The sequence below is a fragment of the Meles meles genome, chromosome 9 (genome assembly GCF_922984935.1).
Source record: "Meles meles chromosome 9, mMelMel3.1 paternal haplotype, whole genome shotgun sequence".
NCBI classification, from domain to species: Eukaryota; Metazoa; Chordata; class Mammalia; order Carnivora; family Mustelidae; genus Meles; species Meles meles.
This window is the reverse complement of record NC_060074.1, coordinates 54,533,031-54,557,211: the sequence shown is the minus strand read 5'-3', so window position 1 is coordinate 54,557,211 and position 24,181 is coordinate 54,533,031. Positions and strand designations below refer to the sequence as shown.

Sequence of the window (24,181 nt, the reverse complement as noted above, 5' to 3'; positions counted from 1 at the left end):
ATTGGGGAAGAACTTCCCATCGCCAGACCATGACATATCGGCCACTGTACCCATTCTTTCTACAATTCTTCCTTTTACTGTAAGTGAAATGTCCTTGTTCCTAGTAAGGACTAACCTCTACATTTGTGCCCTGGATTTCCTCCCATCCTGGCTCTTCAGGAATTGTACTCTGATTATTTTCCATCACTCTCTCCTGCCTTCATCTGTTTTTCCTCTCTACTTAATTATTCCATCATTTCCTCCCTACATAAATGCATTCTATTACTTTCTGGTCCTAACAAACCTTCCCTAGACAATATCTCTTCTAAGAATTTTTCCACCCCTCTGTGTTTCTTCACAACAAAAATTTTTGAAAGAGTCGTCTGTAAGAACTGTCTCTGTTTCCACAACTCAATTAAATAAGCTTCTGCCCCACCCTCATTCTACTTAAAGTATATGTCAAATCGTCAAAATCACAAATGGTCTCATTTCACCAAATGTAATCTCTATAACTGACACAGCAGAAACATCTCCTTTTAAAAACATTTTGAACTCTTAGCTTCACGGACACACACTATCCTGGTTTCCCTCCTACCCCATTGGCAACTCCTTCTCTTCTGAATAAAACAATGCCCCAATGGCCTCCTTCTCTATCTACACATTCCTGATAGGTAATTCCATCCAGTATCAAATAAAATCTATATGCAAATAACTCCTAACTTTGTATCATCAGCCAAAACCTTTCCCGGAATCTTCCAAACTCCATTTATCCAACTGTCTAACATATCTCCTAAGGAATGTCTAATAAATGCCTCACACTTAACACAGTCAAAACAGAGCATTTTCTATCTTCCGTCAAGCTTGCTTCTCTCCCAACTCTTCCCTTCCCAGTTTATGGCATAGTTTTTGCACAAGTGAAAAATGTAAGCCTTTATCTAGATTCTTGTTTCCCATCTCCAGATAATTATCTATCAGCAAGTTCAGTCAACTAACTCTATCTCAAAAACATATCCTAAATCTATTCAGTTCTTTCATCTTTAACACAATGCCTCTCTGTATTCAGTATAATGATTTATAAGAAATATGTATTTGGTCATTCAAGTGACCTGAGTTCTGTGAGCCACTCTAGCCAACTAACCACACCTAAGGAAGAAGTCGCTAGAACCTCCAATCTTTAGACAGTTGGCCAGAAGCACATATAACACACAGCCTGGGATTTACAACTGGCATCTGAAATGGCGGGGGGCAGAGGTCAGTCTTATATGGCCTGGTCCTTACCCCATGGAATCTGATGCTGTCTCCACGTAGGTAGTAGGTAGTGATAGAATTGCCTAGTATCATGTGGGACACACGCTGAAATGGGGTCCAGGAACCCCCAAAGGACCAAACAAGAACAATTTCTCAGTTGGACAACTAAAATCAATTCTTAACTGGGTCCTGCTTCCCTTCTCCCCTCCCCCACCGACCACAATCCAATCTGCCTTTCGCTGTCGGAGCAGTCTCGGATAGTATGCATTCTCAGTGGGACCAATAACATCCAAGGCAACAAAACTGAGTTTTGGGGGTGAAAAAAGATCTCATACATAACAGCGATTTGTGGTCCTCCAAAGCGCAACTCTACTCAACAAAATCTGGTTCCTTAATATTATGGAATACTCTCCTGCTAGGCTGAAATTGACTTAAAATTGTAATTAACTAATTTCAATTTAATTACTCTCCTTAGAGCGATAGAATGAAAAAAAAAAAAAGTTGACACACTGCTTTATCGCAAAAACACATTGCTTCATTTACCAGCACACAATCCTCTAATGTCTTATATCACCAGAGAATGAAATCTAAATGCTTTATCCTGCCTTATAAAGCCCTACGACACCTGACCCTTGCTTACTTTTCAAAGATACTCCTGGATACTGCGCTAGGTTGAATAGTGGCACCCAAAAGCTATCCACATCCCATACCCTGGAAGCTGTGAGTGTTACCTTACATAACAACAACCACAACAACAATAAAAAAGACTTTGCAAACGTGATCCAGTGAAAGATCCTGAGATAAGGAAATTATCCTGAATTCTCAGGGTAGGCCCCAAATGCAGTCACATGTACCTTATAAGAGGGCTGCAAAAGGAGATTTGACCCATGCAGAAGAGAAGGCAAGGTGATCCTAGAGGCAGAGGTTGCAGTGATACAGCCACAAGCTACTGAATGCCAGGAGTCACCAGCATTCAAACAGGGACAGACTTTCCCCCAGGACCTCAGAAAGGAACATAACCCGGCACTATCCTGATTTAAGATCCTGATTTTGGACTTCTAGCCTCCTGAACTAAGAGAGAAGAAAATTCTGGGGTTTTGTTGCTATTTTTTAAGATTTTATTTATTTATTTGAGAGAGAGAAAGAGAGTGAGAGACCATGCATGGGAGGGAGAGACTCTCAAGCAGATTCCCAGCTGAGCAGGGAGCCCAATGCCGGACTCCCTCCCACAGCCCATGAGGTCACAACCTGAGCTGAAACCAAGAGTCAGAAGCCCAAATGACTGAGCCAGCCAGGCACCCCAAATTTCTGTTGTTTTATGCCAATGAGTTTACGGTAATTTGTAACAGCAGCCACTGATAACTAATACAGACACCTCTCCCTCTCACCCATTAGGTTTAAGGTTTATTTACTTTCTTCTGCCCATCAAATTCATCAAGAACACAGTTAGTTTGGGCACCAGCTGTCTTCTCAGCCTGGAATGCTCTGCTCCTTATCTTTGCACAGCTAACTGCTCCTGGTCACTCATGACCCAGACCAAATGTCAGCTCCTCAGAGAGGACTTCCCAAGCCATCCAAATTCAAAATAACCACATAGTTCTCATCATCTCATATGTCTCTTCTTTATTTAATTACTATTATTTCCTTTCCTTCCCTCCCCACCCCTGCAAATAAACTCTACAAACCAGAGACTGTACCTGTTTTATACACCTCTGTAATCTTAATTTGTAGAAAAATGCCTGACATATATTAGGTGAATGATAAATTTAACAAATGAATGGATGGTATAGAGGGGAGAAAGGATGGTGGTGCCGTTTCAATGAGAGGAGAAATACTGGAGGAGCATTAGGATGAGGACAGAGGGAAATGATGAGTCCCATCATGACTGTGGGACATCCAAGTGGAAATGCTCAGTGAGTCTAAATTCAGGAAAGAGGTCTGATTGGAGATGCAGATTTTTTTTTTTTAAATTTTTATTTATTTATTTGAGAGAGAGAAAAAGAGAGATCATGAGCGGAGAAAGAAGCAGAGAGACAAGCAGACTCTCCACTGAGCAGGGGGCCCAGTACAGGGCTCGACCAGAGGACCCTGAGATCATGATCTGAGCAGAAGGCAGATATTTAACCAACCACCCAGGTGCCCTGGAGATGTTGATTTGGGAATTACTAAAATCGGGATATGGATGAACTTGGTGGTGAAGAGAACTTCTACAGTGAGAAGACAGTGGACAGACCATAGGAACTCCAATATCAAGGGGAAGAACCTGCCAAAGAGATCCACATAGAGAAGTCCAAAAGACAGCATACTAGCCTAGTGAAAGTTCAACTTCACAAAGGCGGGAATCAGCAGAATCACAGATATTTCAAGTAATATTGTCCCATTGATTTGCCAATAAGGGGGACACCAACTTTGAATAACTCAATCTTGCCATTTGCAACAATCTTGATGGAGCTAGAGGGTATTATGCTAAGTGAAATAAGTCAGTTAGAGGACAAATACCACATGATTTCACTCACTTGGAATTTAAGAAACAAAACAGAAGAACATAGGGGGAGGGAAGGAAAATAAAATATGATACAAACAGAGAGGGAAGCAAACTAAGAGACTCTTTTTTTTTAAGATTTTACTTATTTATTTGGCAGACAGAGAGATCACAAGTAGGCAGAGAAGCAGGCAGAGACAGAGGGGAGGAAGCAGGCTCCCTGCGGAGCAGAGAGCCCAATACGGGGCTCGATCCCAGCACCCTGGGATCATGCCCTGAGCTGAAGGCAGAGGCTTTAACCCACTGAGCCACCCAGGGACCCCAAGAGACTCTTAACTATAGAGAACAAACAGAGCTGCTGGAGGGAGACGAATGGGCTAAGTGGGTGATGGACATCAAGGAGGGCACTTGTTGGGATGAGAACTGGGTATTATAGGTAGGTGCTGAATCACGAAATTCTACTCCTGAAATCAATACTACACTATATGTTAACTAACTTGAATTTAAATATAAATAAATAAATAGAGAGATAAATAAATAAAATTTAAAGCTCATCAGCTCAGCTCTAACTATAAATAAAAAATTTATCTTATTTTATTGTACTCAGGCAGAAATACACATAAGAAAATGACTTGAAATACTGAAAAATAATGGGAGTTTGGTTTTTAAATCTGGAAAATTTTGATGCTTCGTAACATCTGGCAAATATAACCAAATGAATGAACGATTAAGAGGCCAAATAACTTTGCATATTTCCTATGTATTTAAATCAGATTTATTCTTGACCATTATATTAATTTTTAATAAAGTATTGAAATACCATGGTACTTTGGCATAAAAAAATTCCACAGGTCAGGTAAAAGGCTCAAAGATAATGCTGAAGATTGGTAAACTCGGGCGGAAAATGGGAAAATGTGCCATCTAAAAACAGATCAAAGAAGGGCCCCATGGCTGACACCGGAGAATGTGAATCAGTAAGGACCTCCAATTTGCATGACTGTGCTCAGTTTCCCCAGTAGCATTCACACACCCAGGTGCAGTAGTGGGAAATGCAGATTACCACCAAGCTGCAGGTTGTTTCCACATCCATTGATACTAATTCACAACATCACGGTTCCCTAGACGTCACATAAAAAGGAGTACTATTTCAGGCAGGCATACTGTGCTATGCGTTCGATCTCTGAACCAATTCAGCATTGCTGGTGAAAACTCTGAAGCCACAGAGTAAAAAATTAGGAAGTGGAAGTGTTAAAAGGCAAAGTTCAATGAGTCAAGCAGTGGAATCCTGCAACAAAAAGCAGGAAATACATTACAGAAATACTGGAAGGATTATCCCTTGATTCTATTATTTCTTAACACAGTTTTCAAGGGAGTTTCAGTCATACCAGGAAATAACTATGTGGCTTTGAGTGAGTCACTTAAGTTCTCTGGAACTGTGTTTCCCCGCTGATAGAAGAGTTCACTGTTGCTATATGAAATAAGGTAAGTCGAGTGCTTAGCACAGCGCCTAGGAAATAATGATTGCTCAGTAAATGATACTTGTAATTACTATTTATTACTCATAATAAAAGGATTTGGGTTAGATCTCTAACCCCTTTTCTATTTTACAATTCTGTGAAAACGTATATATTTTTAAAGATTTTATTTGTTTATTTGACAGAAATCACCAGTAGGCAAAGAGGCAGGCGGGGGGGGGGGGGGAGCAAGCGCCCTGCTGAGCAGAGAGCCCAATGTGGGGTTCGACCCCAGGACCCTGAGATCATGACCTGAGCCGAAGGCAGATGCTTTAATCCACTGAGCCACCCACGTACCCCGAAAACATTTTTTAGATAAATATCCCAGCTACTTAAAGGTGGCTAGGATGGGGGTAAGAGGTTAATAATAGCAAACATGATGAGAGAAGGAAGAGAAATAGACTTGTTGCAACAGATACTATGAGCATAAGCCGGGGGGGAGGGGGAGAAGCAGAGAATGCAGCATCCTCCACATATGAATGCTACATCTGGAGAGACTGGGAGTAAGGAGGTCCCAGACTTGGGGAAAAAGTTAGATCAAGGGTCCAGCAGTGAACAGAATCCAGTGACCAAGGCCGGCCTCACCTTAGACAGGAGTACTAAAATACTTCATGCTTTCATGGGCTTAAATTCACGTAGTCCACCTCCTTGTACACAGGAAGAAACTGAAAGGTGCAAAAACTTACCAAAGCCACACCTAAGTGGCTTAGACAGTGACTTCGGGGATGCTCAGGGAACCAGTGCTCCCCAAAGATTCTTTCTCCTAGCTTATATAAATGATAGTCAAGGTTTTGTCCCTTCAGAATCCAGAGTCTTATGATAAAGTGACAAGTTAACCTTATCACTCTTCCTTTTATGAGTTAATTTTCCAGATTCTTTTTCTAAGAGACTGGATTAGGCAGGCAGGTGAGAGAGAAGGGAGAAATTGGTGAAAAGAAGGGAGCCCCAGTGGATACTAAATAACCTCTCCCTTTGCAGATTCATTTTCTTCAGGAATTGCTTTCATAACTTCGCTTCACCTGCAGCTATTTCCTTTCCTCCTCCTAAATACGGTGTTGTGGGCTATCAAAAGTGCCAAATCTGTAAAGAAAAAGGGGAGGCCTGGAAAACAGAAAGCTTGAAGTGTCCAGTCCAACTGATTATCTGGAATGCACCTGCCTATGTTATCTGCTCTCCAATCGCACCCAACCCATTTCCATCACATGCTTCCTGAGAAACTAAAGGATAAGGGAATTACATAAGGTGATCATTCATTCAAAAACTGTTTACCTAGGTGTTCCCCATGTGCAAGGCACGTGGGCTGAGCATGTGAAATCTACCAAATTGTGTAAGATCCAGCTCTTGTGCTATATGATCTACAGAAAAGTAAATAATACATGCTTTCAAATAATGAGCTTATACAAGAGAAAATGAGAGACTTGAGAGTGGCATAAAAAGAGCAGTTGAATGATTCAGGAAATGTACAAAACACTTCTGAGTGGAGCGGTGAGGAAAAGCACCATGCTACTGGTAAGCCAATGGTCAGGACATTCAAGGACTGACAGGATCTCAAAAAGGTGAAGTAGAAGGAAGAGGGTGGGTATAGGGACAGCAGTAGGAAGAAGACAGATGTAGGGGATTCCAAGTAGTCCAGTGTGGCTGGATCCCAGGGAAGATAAGGACACAACCTTAATACTGGAGCATGACCAGAGAGGTCTGTAAATTCGAAGGAAAATATTTGGAGTTGGAAACAATAGATCAAAGTAACCCATGGAAGAGTGGAGCAAAGTGGAATGATCAAAGCAGTTTTGACATCACCACAATGCAACAAACATGCTCTTTATCCAGTTTAAATAAAAGGAAAGCGGCTTTTGAGAATCTAATACCACAAGCTAAGTTATTTTTATCACTTTTCAAATACATTTAGAAGTTTATTATATCTTATTGAAATAATAACAGTATAAAATCTTAACTAAAATGTTCCCAAACTCTTTACTTTGAACATAAACTTGTGTTCCTCTTGCATATACGCATCAGGCCTTAGCAGCCACGGGTGGATACAAGGTTAGTAAAAGACTTTCTAAGCATAAGTCTCCAAGTCATGTTGGGAGGACACACCACTATTCTAGGAATATGAGGCTTAAGAAATTTAAATTAAAGTCTTTGTTTAAAAAACACCCTAACAAATCTCACTATTTTTTAAAATTTTGCAAAGATTTATTTATTTTAGAGTGGGAGAGAGAGAAGCAGACTCCCCACCGAGCACAGAGCCCAACATGGGGCTTGATCACATGACCCAGAGATAACGCCCTGAGCCAGAATGAAGAGCTGGACACTTAATTGACTGAGCCACTGAGATGCCCCATATCTCACTATTAAAAAATAAAGTAAATCAGTAACAATTTCATTTTGTCAGAAAATTTTTTTTAAATTTCCCAAATAAAGTTTTAAAATTTTGTTATTATGTATGTCACAATAAGTTTCTTCCCCCTAATTTTAATGAACTAACAAAACCACAGGTCAACCTCATTAAAATCAGAAACCATGTCTTACCTGCTACATAAATCAGAAATCTGATTTTGAAAGAACCAACATAAAAATTTCAACTGAAAAATGGGAAAGAAGAACACAGATATGCTCTAGGAAGAAATATTTAACACAAAGAGCCATTAAGAAACTCCAACAAAAAGCAAAAATCCTGGAAAATAAGAAAAAACAAAAACCCATGGTCACATTCATGTCAGGACATAAAATCAGAGTTCTGGACAAACTCTGATCATAGTTCCTAAACATTCTCAGGTATGTAAACTATCGGCTCCCATGTTTCCCTTCCCTTAAAAGTTCTTGAGGTCAATCCCTGGTCAGATAATAGAGAAAGAGGTCTACCAGAGTTGTGTTCTCTGCGGAAGCTCATATTTGATTACCTGCTTACATCCTACTATAGAAAGTTTTTATAATACAGAGAGGAAAGCAGACCCCACAAACCATAACAGAGAGGTTGTTTTTTGAAAATGAGTTTTCTAGAATTTGCTATCAAATGAGATGTCTTCCCAACATGACTTGGAGACTTACGCTTAGAAAGTCTTTTACTAACCTTGTATCCACCCGTGGCCGCTAAGGCCAGAGGAACAAAAGTTTATGTTCAAAGTAAACAGTTGCTACAGATGTCTTGGGTTACATCCACCTTAGCCCTTGTCTTTTGACAATTAGATTAGCTGAATCTAATCATCTCTCCTTCCTGCATTTCTTTCCCCCATCATGTCGACAAGGAACTGTACAACACTCCCTTCCTTAGCTGCTTCTTCCTCGAGGACACACTTTACCATTTCTTCTTATCTCAAAGGGGATGGGTCCTGATGGAATTATCTAAGTATTTGAATTAGCGTCTAGAAACACATTAATAATCTTCTCAGTTTAGTTCCATTCAGTCCTTCCCTATCTCCCAAAATAACAGTCCTGAAATTAGCCAGGTGTAGGGGTCCCACACCTAATGATTAGTGATTTTCCCCAGAAACATCAGAAGAAAAATATATCCCATTACATAGAGCTGGATAATGTAACAGGCAGGCCATGTTATACATTTTTTATATAAGTGTGGTAAGAGTGGTAAAAATGAAGGGTTACAATTTCTAATCCCAATCCTGGGCTTTAAAACGCAGAGATACAGTGAAAAGTAATTTAGTACACATCCAGAATTTTACTGTTTTTAGGTTTAATACTTTTCCACATAGGATTGTCTGAAAGCAAAGGATTGTGCTGGCTTTTTAATGCAGTGAAATACAAAATAGTGAACATTCTCGATACAATCATGACCTCTCTTTGCTGTAATCTTCAAGAAACTATAAGTCTCTCTGTTGCTGAAATGACATTCTCTTCACCACAAAACTGTCTCAACTATTTGAGCCCATATTAACATCTCCCTGGCACAACCACACAGCTGAAGTCAACATTCTTTTTTTTTTTTTAATATTTTATTTATTTGACAGAGAGAAATCACAAGTAGGCAGAGAGGCAGGCAGAGAGAGAGGAGGAAGCAGGCTCCCCACGGAGCAGAGAGCCCAATGTGGGGCTCGATCCCAGGACCCTGGGATCATGACCTGACCTGAAGGCAGAGGCTTTAACCCACTGAGCCACCCAGGTGCCCCTGAAGTCAACATTCTACCAATGGGCATACGAGTATGCAAGATCTTATGCTGGTGTCTAACTGTTTTACCTTATTAAACAACTCTAACGCTCTCAAAAGCAAGATAACCATACTTTTTCTTCTAGCACTTGCTACTCTGCAATGCTACACAAGCCTAAAGAAAACTTCTTCAAGAAGCCAAGTGTTAAATATACAGTTGACCTTGGAACAATGCAGGGGTTAGAGGTGCTGACCCCCTGCACAGTTGAAAATCCACATAGAACTTTTGACTCCCCAAAAACTTAACTACTAATAGCCTACTGTTGACCAGAAGCTTCACTGAAAACAAAGTGGATTATCACATATTTTGCATGTTATATGCATGATATACTGTATTATAATAAAGTAAGCTAGAGAAAAGAAAATGTTTTTAGAAAATCCTAAGAAAAAGAAAGTATGTTTACAATACTGTACTGTATTTATTAAAAAAAAAAAACTCCATATATAAGTGAACCCACACTGTTCAAACCTATGTTGCTCAAGATTGAATGTTTTCTTTCTTTTTTTTTTTTTTTTTTGGTTTAAAAGATTTATTTATTTATTTTGGGGGGGGGGCGTACAAGTGGGAAGGGCAGAAGGAGAGGAAGAGGAAGAGAGAATTTCAAGAACACCCCAGGCTGAGTGCAGAACCCAACTTGGGGCTCGATCTCATGACTCTGAGATCACCACCCTGAGATCATGACCTGAGCCGAAACCAAGTGTCAGACACGTAACCGACTGTGCCACCCAGGGGCCCCAAATGTGTTTTATATCTAATGCTCTTCCTGAAGTGTTGTTTCAGGACTAAACAACCTAGTGAATCCTGGTGTTGACAAGCAGAATGACCCAAGTTTTGAAAAACCTAAGCAGAAACATCATTACATTAAAAAATAAATAAATAAATAAAGAGGTGGGATGCCTGGGTGGCTCAATGGGTTAAGCCACTGCCTTGGGCTCAGGGTCCTAGGATCAAGTCCTCCATCAGGCTCCTTGCTTGGCAGGGAGCCTGCTTCTCTCTCCACTTCTGTCTGCCATTCTGCCTGCTTGTGTGCTCTCTCTCTCTCTCTAACAAATAAATAAATAAAATAAATAAAAAAGAAAGAGGAGAGGGTGCCTGAGTGGCACAGTCGGTTGAGCATCTGACTCTTGGATTTGGATCGGGGCATGATCTCGTGGCTGTGCGCTTAGCGTGAAGTCTGCTTGAGATTCTCTCTCCCTCTGCCCCTCCTGCTTTTTTGCTCACATGCTCTCTCTCTCAACTAAATAAATCTTTTTAAAAAAAGGGAGGGAGGATTAGATACTCATCTGGAAATGGTTTCCTTCTGTAATAAGGGCTTGCCTTTATTAATAAATTAATAACCACCTTCCCTCTCAATCACACACACAAAGTAAAGGGGATAATGCCTGGATAATTCATGTACAATTTGCAGGAGCTAAATTATCCATTCTTTGTCCAAGTCTTTCCCTTTTCAATATAAAAAGAAAAAGATATAAGAAGGAAGGGAGATACTATTTTGCAGTCTACCACCTAACAAGTACGTCACTAGCAGTTTTACATGTTCTATATCATATCCTATTATCCACATTTTGCCAATGAGACAGTTGAGGCTCAGTGAGTTTGAATAACTTACCTAAGGCCCCCAACTACACTCAACTAGAGTTTGTCCCACAGTTCAGTCACTCATTGAGAAAAATATTTATTGAGCACTCATTACAAGCTAGTCACCACTCTAAACATTAGGAACAGAAATGCGAGTGAAGCAGACCAATCCTTCTCACGGAATTTACATTCCAGGGATGAAAGACAGAAAACAACCCAACAGAATAATTTTAGAGTTGTAATAGGTTGCCAAAATGATTTACTTAAAGTGACAGTCAAATCTTTTTAAATAGCTTTAATGAGATTGGTTACATGAACTAAAGGAGGAGGGGGTAAAACCCATGACAACTGGTAACTGTAGCCTGTTGTCAATTACTGAGCCCTCAATACATCTTTTAATAAATCAGAGAGAAGGAGGAACCTTGGTGGCTCAGTGGATTAAGCATCCGACTCTTGATTCCAGCTCAGGTCATGATCTCAGGGCTGTGAGACTGAGCCCTGTGTCTGGCTAGGCACTAGGCATAGGTCTGCTTAAGATTCTCTTTCCCTCTCCCTCTACCCTTCCCCCAAAAGGGGGGGGGGGGGGGAGTAGCGCTTTAATACTGCTCAGAATTTCTTTACAAAGTGACCATGTGAGAAATCAGACCAGACAGCTCCACCTATGTTGTCGGTCAAACCTAAAATTCCAATTTTATCCATTTTTTACTAAGGTAATGTTTTATTTGAAAAGCTGATTTTTAAAAATCAAGGGAGCATTGTAACTTGACATATGTCCTTATGAGGAACACAGAGCGGTTTCAACATCCACATCATGAAGTTCCCCAGGTTGCATATAGTATCCATTGGGCAATGGCACCCAGCTCTCACTGGACAGCCTGCAAGACCACGGTAGCCGGAAGCAGCCAGGAAGTGCCTGGCCCCAGTGTGGCCATTGCCATTATCCTTCACAGTCCAAAAATAAACTTCACAAACTCTTAAACTTGAAACATATGCAAAATTCTAACAGTTTTGTTTAAAGCAACAAACGGTGTAACTTACCCTTCCTTCCCTCAACTATTTATACAAGACTATTTATAAGTGGACTAAATTAACTGTTAGCTAGCTATTTCTATAACTACCTCCCATAATATGTATAACGTGATGTGCAGTGTGGGTTGGCCCATGTCACTAAGACTGAGAATTTGTGTTTGTAAATTACTTGGAAACTCTCAAGGAAGGCGGTGGGGGAGTGAATCCTCGTGCGCATAAGGTGGAAGGCAGTCTAGAAACTATGTGGTAAGAGCAACACTTCATTCACAGGGCTATACCTTTCTGCCAAAGCACTCTGCAAATCTATTTTTGCTCAGAGAAGCCACTACGTGGAGAGAGGAGGCTGCTTTAAGCACATCGGTGCACACTTTCCATTTCCTCCTATAACTGTCACACTCCAGCACCCAAGGTTCTCAAAAGAGAGCCTCAGCCCCGTTCTAGAATCTCTCCCTCCCTTGCTTCAGAAGGGAGCAACAATCCTTCTCATCAGAGGAGCGACACCCACAAGCCAAAAGTTTGTAGGAAACTTTCAATTAGCGACCTACCCTGGCCCAAAATGTATCACAACCCCACCGCCCTCCAAAATGTAAAGAGCTAAACTCTGCCTGAGAACGAGGCCACCTTCTGCTGGGGAGAAATTCTCAGTCTTCTCCCAAGAATCCCGCCACCACCCACCCAACACCGGGGTCCTAGGGGACTCACGCGGGTCGGAAAGGGACCGCTTTCCCCTCTGACCCTGGGGGCGGGGAAAGGGGGTCTCCCAGGAAGCACACACCTGAGATTGATCCTCTCGCGCGAGGGGAGAGCAGGAGCGCACAGTTCCTCCGGGCGGGGCGGAGTCTCTGCCTCCCCCCGAACCAGACCCTCGGCCCTGATCCTCGCGGCGAGGCGCGCGTGGCTGTCACTCCCGGGCAGCCCGAGCCAGTGTAACCCGACGCGCCCCGCGCCGCCGCACCCCCGCCTCTCCGGCGACTTCCTCCTCCCGCTCCTGCTCCTCCTCCCTCCCCAGGGGTTGGCCCGGGCGGCGCGACCGCTGCATCCAGCCCGGATTCCTCGGGCCCAGGCTTCTCCGGCCCAGCGGGGAGACGCGGAAGTGGAGGCGGGAGCCGGGGCCGGGGTAGGGGGTGAAGCGTCGCGAACCAGCGGGTGGCGAGCGACCGAGGTCTCCGCCGCCCAATGAACGTGACCGGACGGGGACACGCGGCCGCGGGTCCCGCCGGGTGGGGCGGCGGCGCGCCGTTGCGCGGGCCCTCGCCCCTGGCTGCGGTTCCTGCCCTGCGCCCCGCCTTGTCGGCCGCCTGGCAGACAAGAAGGCCTGGGCTCGGCTAGGCCTGGGGAATGTGGGGGAGGGGTCCGATTGCCTCTGCCCTCCCCACGCGGGCGGCCCTCGCCACCTGTCCCGGAGAGAGGAGACTCTTGACCGCCTGCATGCGGGCAGGCTGGCTTACCTGATTTCTCGCCGCCCGCCCCCGAATCTGGCTTCCCCTCCTCTGCAGAAAGGCTTCCCTGGGCCTAGAAACGCTTCTAGGAAACGGGTGGACCCCTGGGACCCGGCCGTCAGAGCCCAAAGCCCTCACTCGGGCTCTCCCCGCGCGCTCCTGTAGGCGCGCTCGGCCTCCTGACCTGCCCGCTGAATGTCAGCGCGGGAACCCGCAGGGAAGGCCAAGCCCAAGCACCAGAAGGTGGGATGCCGAGCATTGGCTCCTCAGGTCCAGCCTCATACAGGTGGGGGGAGGTGGAGAGTCCCGTTGCAGAGCAGCAGGCTTCCCAGATGCACCCCCTAAAACAGACCCTGCCCACTGAGCATGCCCAGCTCACTTGGAATTGCAAGTGGCTAGGCAAGCCCAAATGGACCCAGGCAGGACGCAGATGGGGTCAAATGGACCCCATTTCTTTAAGACCTTTCCTCCCATAACCTCTGGGAGTTTTGCAAATAAGGTTTCTACCTTGGTGTTGAAAAATACCCAGGGGAGGGTTGAAAAGGCCTTCCACAGGAAGGCAGCCAAATTACTTTGAAGATTTTATTTATTTATTTGATAGAGAGAGATCACAAGTAGATAGAGAGGCAGGCAGAGAGAGAGAGAGGGAAGCAGGCTCTCTGCAAGCAGAGAGCCCGATGTGGGACTCGATCCCAGGACCCTGAGATCATGACCTGAGCCGAAGGCAGCGGCTTAACCCACTGAGCCACCCAGGCGCCCCAATTACTTTGAACCCAAATAGCAATGGTGGGTTTTTTTCAGCCAATTACTTATTAAGTCAATTTCCTTAAATGCCGCAAAATTGTAACTGACATAAAGGAATGTGCAGATTCATTGGGTCCCAAACTCTGTAACTTCAGGAAACTAGTCTATCCAGGTTCCCAAATTTGGGTACATATTAGAATGGAAAGGCGGGTATAAAATGATGGATCCCAGGTTCACAATAAGTGAATCACTCTGTAGACTGAACCTGGAGACTCTTACATTTTAAAACTGGCTTTCCAAGGATAGCCAAGGGAGCCAGCAGCCAGCAGCATCACCTAAGAACTTAGAAATACAAATTCTCGGCTTCACTCCCAACTGTGTGATTCCTACAGTCTGGGGCTGGTGCCTTTCTGATTTAACAAGCCCTTCCAGTGATTCTTTTACATACTAAAGCTTGTGAACAACTGTTCACAAGAAAAGTTCCCCCAGGTGATTCTAATGAGAACCCCTATAATAAACCAATGCTTTCAGATTTTTTTCAAATCCCAAACATTTTTCTAGAAGAGCAACATTTTACATAGAAAAGGAATAATCTGGTTGAATTGAGGTGCTAGCCCTGTATTTCCTTCCCACTAATTCTCCCAGAACAGATCAGTTCTTTGAAAACGGACCACCTATTTACTTTTGTACTCTGGTGCTAGCACGGTGCCTATAACATAATAGAGGTTTGATAAGTGTTTATGGATTTGAAATGAAAATTTAAGTGAATGATTTATTCCAGACCCTATTATGTCTACTGTTTATTTTCCCCACAAGTCCTGGTCACCTTGATAGCTAACAAGCCAGTAGGAATTCAGTTCTTAATAACCTGTGACTATTCATAATGGTCTAAACCCAAGCCAGCACCTAATGGAATAGAATATGGAAGAAAGTAGAGAATTTTGAGGAATTGAGAAAAGTCAGAAGTATCAGACATGATTTCATTTGCCAAAACTGGGGCCCAAACTAACCAAAGGAAAGCAGAAAGACACTAGACATCTGGTGGAATTTAGGAAAGGCACTGAAGGAAAAGGTACATATGGGAGGGCTTACTGGCAGAGAGATAAGAAACTTAACCATGATGAGCCTACAGTTTACTCTGGATCTTTTTCTAAGCAACCTACCTCTGTTTCCACTTCCCCAAACTCTACACATACATCTCATCTTAACTACAGCCTGGGGAAAAATAATTTAAAAATAGAAAATTTTTATAAAAGTTACATCCAATTACTGCATAAAACGTGATAATTTATAATTATTCAGCATAACTTTGGCTCCACTTGTTCAAGACAAAAGCGGTAAAAATAATGTTAATTTTTAAACATAAACACTAGATAATTTCAAAATGCTGGGGTTTACAATACTCTTCTTTAAGACCTACAGAAACTTAAAAAAACAAAAATTACTCCCTATTTATTCCATCAATATTTTCTGGAAAGAATACAGTATTAAAATAAAGTATTCCTGGGGGCCCCTGGGTGGCTCAGTGGGTTAAAGCCTCTGCCTGGGATGGAGCCCCACATCAGGCTCTCTGCTCAGCAGGGAGCCTGCTTCCTCCTCTCTCTCTCTCTCTCTCTCTCTCTTTGCCTGCCTCTCTGCCTACTTGTGATCTCTGTCTGTCAAATAAATAAATAAAATCTTTTAAAAAAAAAAAGTATTCCTTTTAGCTTTACACGTAATGCTTTAAAACTTAGAATACTAGTTATGAGTACCTAAAGTAGCTCCCTGCCTATTTCTGCCCCCTTGTCTTGCTTCCTGTGACAAGAATTCCACTGAAAGTTTGGTTCCTACTTAGGTTATCTAATAGGAGTGTAACTTCCCATATGCTTAAGGAATTTTTTTTTTAAGCCAGTTCTTTTTACTATTAAGATAGTTTGGGGGGAAGGGGGGAATAATCATTAATTTAGGAATTACTCTTCAGATTAAATATTACATTAGATCCACATACAATATATATGTTAAAAAAAAAAATCTTCCCTGCACACAGACACTTGCTACAGCTTCTTTTTGCTCATGGAATTAAAACAAAAACAAACAAACAGGTTGAGGACTAAAAAGGGAAAAAACTTAGTGAGGGTGTAGGAGGGGAAGCACTTACCAGAAGCAATTTAAAAACATGAAGTAATTATTTCAGCAGAAAGCAATCTACTAAAGACCAGTATCTCAGGAAAGTTAGACTCTTAAGTGTTTCTTCTTGTCCTCATAAGCATGACTCAGCATTTGGAATGGAATTATGTTTACTGTCTTTCAGATTGAGTGTGTCAAATAACTTTGGTGACACCTAATTCTTTTTCTTGTGTGCCTAAGAAAACTTCAGGACTGCCCTGGGTTTTCAATCTCAGATGGCTACTGAATCTGAAAAGCTTTCCCTTCTTCAATCATTTCTATCTTACCGAAGCCTGAGTTTGCTCACCATTCATTTATCTTGCATTTGTAGCATGATCAGATGAATTTAGATTATTTCCTGTGCACTAGAAAAACAAAATGAGCGAGTCCTTCCTTTCCCAAGCCTGGAGAGTAGCCAACCTGCTGCTAGGACATCTTAAACACTATTGCTGGGGGTGAACTTCCCCCAGCCTGGGGAGAGCCTTGCATTGGTGAAACTATCATGCACCTTTTATTACCATCTACCATATGCCAAAGGTCAACTGTTTTAGTCCCTGCCCATTTCTAGAGAAATAATTTTTCACCAAGTGTTCATTGGTCACCAACGTTCATAATAATACTTACGGAATATAAGGATTGAAAGGGGCCATAAATGTTATTAACTCCCACACTTTTGTTTCACAAACAATGAAACCAAGGCCCCAAGGTATTAAGTAATTTACCTAAAGTTACGGGATTAGCTAAACATACAACCAAGATGAAAATGAGTAACTATCGTATACAGAACAGTGTATGGGCTTCAAGAGCATCCTCTGCCAAGTTCTGTGACCTAAGTTCTCTAGTCTCTGAGAACCTGTTTCCTTATCGGTGAGGGCATTAATAGTGAACGGTCACACAGTATTTACTCTGTGACAGGGCCTGCGCTTAACAAGGTCCACGTAATCTTTAGTCCTCAGAATAACTCTGAGTTTTTGGCTTCCTGATTTCATTTTGTTATAATTTTACCAAAAATGGGGAAACTGAGGCACAAAATTTTTAAGTAGCATGCCCAAGATAACACAGCTAGCAAATGGGTACACTGGGATTGAATGGGATAATAGCTGTAGAAGGCCTGACATATAGGTTGTCAACAGAAGTATCACCAATTTCATTTCCCTTCCCCAAGGATATAAATCAGAGGCATTCTGACGCTTGGTCCAAAATTGGGCCAAGACATCTTTATTCTGAGCTCGGATTGCTACGTATGCTCACATATTTCTTCAGTTATATTATTTTAGTACAGGTCTTCCTCCACTCGTGATACGGTAATGTCACAATAAACTCAGTATAGGTGGAAAAATATAAGTTGAAAATGTATTTAATATACCCAAGCTACAAAACATAGCTTAGCTTAATCTACCTTAAAGGTGCTCAGAGCACATACATTAGCCTACAGTTGGGCAGAATCATCCAACACAAAGCTTATTTTATAATAAAATGTTGAAAATCTCATGTAATGTATGGAATGCTGTACTGAAAATGAAAGACAGAATGGTTAAATGGGTCCAGAATGGTGGTTAAGTCCATCAGTTGTTCACCCTGTGATTGCCTGGTTGAATGGGAGCTGCAGCTCCCTGCCACTGTCCAGCATCAGGAAGGAGGACGGTATGACATACCACTAGTCCAAGAAAAAGTCCGAATTCAAAATTCAAAGTTTGGTTTCTAGTGAATGTTTACCACTTTTGCACGACGGTAAAGTTAAAAAATCATTAAGTCAAGCCATCCTAAATTGGGGATTATCTGTCCTTTACATAATTTAGGAAGTACTGTTTGTACCTATAGTCCTATTTGTTGTTACAATAGTTACAAACATTAAGAAAATAACCAAACATTAAACAAAGACTACATGTTTACCACTTACAAAGGAAAACAAAACAAAAACAAAAACAAAAACTGACACAGCATTTCTAAAAGATTGACAATGCTGTGCACAAAAATCTTAAAACCAATCCTCAAATAGGACCAGACCAGTGACGTTGGGGCTTTGCAATTAGAGCAGCTCATTTAGTAGATCTCTGCCTCTCTGCCTCTCTGCCTACTTGTTACTTGAATTTTTAAAATCAGAATTAGAGACATCTAAAAATAGCCGACAGATTCTCATGTCAGTGATTCTCAGAGTTAGAATCAAGAATGAAGTGAATATATGATCCTTGAAAAGATGAAATAAAAATACCAAGTATACTTTTAAATGGGTACTTTAAGTTTTATTTCTGCTTTATAAGAATCTGGGAAAGTATTTTTAAAATAAATTTTTAAAGCATCAGTATAAAGTGGCACCATGAAACTTACTTAGATTTAAAGGCCTTGAGGGTAAAGGAAATGTGAACTCCTTCCTTAGGCAAGCATCCACTATGTTCCTAGGACAGAGCAGCCCTGAAAACAAGCTTTTTCAAATGTTGATGATGTAAATTGAATAATGTTGACTCTGGAACACAGCCTCCTATTTAACGGCAGCAGAGAGGTTGTGGGTAAACAGAAATGTCCCAAGAAACTCATGCAGAGAACATGAATAAGTATGAGGTTCTGATGTGGGAGCTGAACCAAAATGGAATATTGGGTTCTTCAGAGTAAATCTGGTGATGATTCAGTGACAGGAGGCTGAGCCAAGGGTAAGCAGCCTGAGAAACCAGAGATTTGCTCAGTTCCCTATCTGAATACCTGTTATATAACCTGGAGATGGCTTGAAGCTCAGCAGTAACTGATTCAAATAAACTCGACCTCGGTTGTAATGCTATAATGTGAATTTTAAAAAATGAATAAATCTAAACAGCAATAATAGAACAACAATAACAGTGGTCAGGGCTTATGTTTGTGCATGATTAGCTTTAAAACGAGAATGTCATGTATTAATTCAGCAGCCTGAAACACGTGGGCATTGACCTAATTTCTGCCAAGCCAAGAGGAAGGGACTTTACACACAAGGTTTCCAGCCAGAGAGTAACAGGTGCTGTTCCCTCAGCAAATACCTTGGCCTCAAAAGTGAATCTCCATTCCTCCTCTATCGGTAAAGCATCACACAAGCTGAAAAGTGAATATTAGGAAAATAGAGAATCTTTGTTATCGTTGGGTTGCATACTGAGGTTTATTTTTGGAAATAGCTCTTCCAGGGGGCATAAAACATGGAAGAATGTTTCAACATAACTTCCATCAAGAGGAAATTTGACTGTTTAATGGAAAGTCTATTATTTTAAAATTCTCTAGACCACACTATAAATAGATAATCCCCTTCCCTTTCTGATGAACTTTTAACCCTGGTCAGATTTCTAAGAACTGAGACAAACCTGACGTGTGATAAGAAGCTAGATAGAAACTGTTGTGAGGGTAGGTCAATTTTTTTCCCTAGCGAATTTAGAGTGCGTGTGTTCTCAAAATATCTTTCAATAGTCAAATGTGAAGGAAGACAATTTTTCCTGAGTATGTGTTCTTCACAGTCAACCTGGTTCTCTTGTGGCTTTGAGACAGAGCAAAAGTCCTGTTCTCACAAGGATGGTCTTCCTCCAGTGAGCTCAAAGTACCCCAAGGTGAAACTCTAGCTTCTCCATCATTGTGCTTACCCTGGACACAATTTGTGTGCTTGCTCTTTAGCCAGATGAAAAGCAAGAGTTCCCAGGCCTATCGAGCTAAAGCAAAGACATGAGAGCTATCCTCCAGTAGGCTGAATGGGGGCCTCCCTGGAACCTGCGAAAGGTACAGCATAGGAGCAGGGGCTTGCAGATTAAATTAAGGATCTTGAGATGGAGACATTATTCTGAATTATCAGGGTAGGTCCCACACACAATTGGGAGTATCCTTATAAGAGAGCAGTAATGGGGAGATTTTACACAGACAGAAGAGTACAAGACATTGAGATCATGGATGCAGACTGGAGTACAGCAGACACAGCCCAGAAATGCCAACAGCCATCAGAAGCTGGAAGAAGCAAGGAATTCATTCTCCCTTAGATCCTTTGAAGAAAGTGAAGCCCTGCTGGCCACTGATTTTAGTCCAGTAATATTGACTTTGAACTTCTGGCCTCAGATCCATGGGAGAACATATTCCTATTGTTTAAAGCAAAAAGCTTATGGTAATTTTGTATAGTAGCCATGGGAAACTAATACAGCTTCCTTCATTTATTTCCCTTGGGCACTAATGCCAATCTCTCCTCGTGGAGCCAGCCCTTCGATACACCACTGATATTTACACGGTATTTTTCATTCAAGATGCCAAAGCAATTGACAATCATGTAAATGGGCTCAATTTTCTACCCTGAGGTATATCCAACCAGTACCAAAGCCTTCTAAAATTTGAGAGATGCCTGAACCATTTTATTTTGTATTTTTTGAGCTTTCTAGTAAGTAAAGATATGCCCGAACCAGTTTTTAAAAAATTAGAGTGTAATTTGAATGTTACAGTTAGCCAGCTAATGCTCAGCAGAAGGAATACTCAGTCATGGTCCATACAGCTTCATTTAGAGATAAGAACAAAATTTTAAACTTGGATGTCTGTAGTAGACAGTCTGCTGCAGCACCCAGACCTTCCTTCAAGCAGAACTTAGTATGCCAGCTGCAGGAAGCATCTTTGACCAGCTTCTTCAGAATTTGCCCCTGCTGCAAAGAACTTCCTCATTCCAGGTCATTCCTTTCCTGGGTCAGCACTTAGCCCATGACTGAGTGAGCAAGGATATCAAGATTCAGCTGGGTAACTGACAGATAACTCTGATGGACTTCAGGCACCTCAGAAATTCCCAGGGGGCAGGGAGGGCCGGCTGGCTGGGGTAGGGGAGAGAGGGGGGGTGACCGAGGCTTTGTGGAGCTTGTATCGACAATGCTACTTCTCCCTCTGCCCAATCCCGCTTCTGCATTCTTCTTTTCACAAGTATCCCTAGTAATGACCCAGGAGCCCCTGCAATCTGTGCTACCCATCTAAGGGCAAAAGTCTTCTCTAAACCGCTGGGAGTCCTAGAGCATGCGAGGTGGAGTTTGTCCTTGCAACCTATTTCCTTTCAGGTTTTTTTTTTTTTTAGTTATTGTAACTTTAGTCAATCGATGGATATTTGTTGAGCTCCTTGAGCAACCTGTGTGGCCCATATGCGGAGGTGTTAGACCTCGGCAAGCTTCCTGGATAACAGGCTGCTGCTTGTCCAAGTGTACCACATTCTCTCCAGCCTTCTTGGCACCAGGTACTAGTCTACTGTTCCAGGGGATACAGAGCTGTGCTCTCCTCACAGCCCTGAATGAAACAGGTGATACACTTCCGGTCAAAGTATACAGATGCCTCCCAGGCAAGATAAAACGAGTTTGGCCTGGATGTAGAATGAATAAGGAGTGGTGGAAGTCAGGGGCAAATTGGAGAGAGCGTACTACCTCCAAAGAGGTCAGCCCATTACCTTAACTTGAACTTGAGATTAAAGAGAGGTACTAGGAAGAAAGATACTAGATGCCTCAAGGTGTGGTGTAATATGAAGACCACATCGTGACCTTTGAATTATTTTTGCCCCAAGTGTTTAACTAGAATTAATCAAGTCTTTAGATATGAGTTCCAGCCCATAAGACAACTGACCCTTTCAACAAGATGATGTCATCAAAGAAAAGAAAAGAGGAGATGGGAGAGAGCTCGACCTAGTGTAAAAGTGACTAATGTGACACCACCAAATACAATGCACGTGTATTAATTGAATCCTGGCATGAAAAGAAAATGAGTGTAAAAGACACTTTGGGGGCAAGAAAAAATTTGAATATGGACTGAGTAAAAACAATATAAGAGAATTATGACTGAATTTATTTTCCAGTATGATAATAATACTGGAGTTGAGGGACACCTGGGTGGGTCAGTGGGTTAAGCGTCTGCTCAGGTCATGATCCCAGGTCTTGATCCTGGAGTCCCGGGATCAAGCCAGTCTTCGGTGTCAGGTTCCCTGCTTCTTCTTCTCCTTCTGTTCCTGCCCCAACTCATGCTCTCCCTCACGCATGTGTGCTTTCCCTCTCAAATAAATAAATAATTTTTAGAAAAATTTTAATTGTGTGGGAAACTACCATTTTTGGAAATGTAAGCCAAATTATTTAGGGTGAAGGAATATATCCACTTTTAGACGGTTCAGTAAAAATAGAGATGTTTAGATATAGGTGTCAAATTCTATAATAAATATGGCAACATCTTTTTTTTTAAATGCCTTTTTTTAAAAATAAACATATAATGTATTTTTATCCCCAGGGGTAGAGGTCTGCGAATCGCCAGGTTTACACACTTCACAGCACTCACCATAGCACATACCCTCCCAATGTCCATAACCCTACTCCCAACCCCTCCCAACCCCTCCCCCCAGCAACCCTCAGTTTGTTTTGTGAGATTAAGAGTAACTTAGGTTTGTCTGCCTCCCAATCCCATCTTGTTTCATTTATTCTTCTCCTATCCCCCTAACCCCCCATGTTGCATCTCCAAGTCCTCATATCAGGGAGAGCATATGATAGTTGTCTTTCTCCAATTGACTTATTTCACTAAGCATGATACCCTCTATCATGTTCCATCCATGTTGTCGCAAATGGCAAGATTTCATTTCTTTTGATGGCTGCATAGTATTCCATTGTATATATATACCACCTCTTCTTTATCCATTCATCTATTGATGGACACCTAGGTTCTTTCCAGAGTTTGGTTATTGTAGACGTTGCTGCTATAAACATTCAGGTGCACGTGCCCCTTCAGATCACTGTTTGTATCTTTAGGGTAAATACCCAGTAGTGTAATTGCTAGGTCATGGGGTAGTTCTATTTTCAACATTTTGAGGAACCTCCGTGCTGTTTTCCAGAGTGGTTGCACCAGCTTGCATTCCCACCAACAGTGGAGGAGGGTTCCCCTTTCTCCGCATCCTCACCAGCATCTCTCATTTCCTGACTTGTTAATTTTAGCGATTCTGACTGGTGTGAGGTGATATCTCATTGTGGTTTTGATTTGTATTTCCCTGATGCTGAGTGATGTGGAGCACTTTTTCATGTGTCTGTTGGCCATCTGGATGTCTTCTTTGCAGAAATGTCTGTTCATGTCCTCTGCCCATTCTTGATTGGATTGTTTGTTCTTTGGGTGTTGCATTTGCTAAGTTCCTTATAGATTTTGGATACTAGCCCTTTATCTGATGTGTCGTTTGCAAATATCTTCTCCCATTCTGTCCGTTGTCTTTTGGTTTTGTTAACTGTTTCCTTTGCTGTGCAAAAGCTTTGATCTTGATGATATCCCAATAGTTCACTTTTGCCCTTGCTTCCCTTGCCTTTGGCGATGTTCCTAAGAAGATGTTCCTGCGGCTGAGGTCGAAGAGGTTGCTGCCTGCATTCTCCTCAAGAATTCTGAAGGATTCCTTTCTCACATTGAGGTCCTTCGTCCATTTTGAGTCTATTATTGTGTGTGGTGTAAGGAAGTGGTCCAATTTCATTTTTCTGCATGTGGCTGTCCAATTTTCCCAGCACCATGTATTGAAGAGGCTGTCTTTTTTTCAGTGGACATTCTTTCCTGCTTTGTCGAAGATTAGTTGACCATAGAGTTGAGGGTCTATTTCTGGGCTCTCTATTGTGTTCCATTGATCTATGTGTCTGTTTTTGTGCCAGTACCATGCTGTCTTGATGATGACAGCTTTGTAATAGAGCTTGAAGTCCGGAATTGTGATGCCACCAACTTTGGCTTTGTTCTTCAATATTCCTTTGGCTATTCGAGGTCTTTTCTGGTTCCATATAAATTTGAGGATTATTTGTTCCATTTCTTTGAAAAAAATGGATGGTATTTTGACAGGGATTGCATGAAATGTGTAGATTGCTTTAGGTAGCATAGACATTTTCACAATATTTATTCTTCCAA

At 42.0% G+C, this 24,181-nt stretch overlaps 1 protein-coding gene across 2 annotated transcripts in view; it reads right to left on the bottom strand.

Annotated features, from left to right (window-relative positions):
- Positions 1-13,725, bottom strand: part of GPD2 (glycerol-3-phosphate dehydrogenase 2) — a 142,883-nt gene extending 129,158 nt beyond the window's left edge. The window contains exon 1 of one of the 2 annotated variants that reach the window (XM_046019365.1): positions 13,442-13,725. The gene's annotated coding sequence lies outside the window, so the exon portion shown is untranslated. Of the gene's footprint in view, positions 1-12,768; positions 13,043-13,441 lie in introns of those variants that run through there. The other variant, XM_046019364.1, reaches the window with a different exon arrangement.
- Between the last annotated feature and the right edge of the window lie 10,456 nt (positions 13,726-24,181).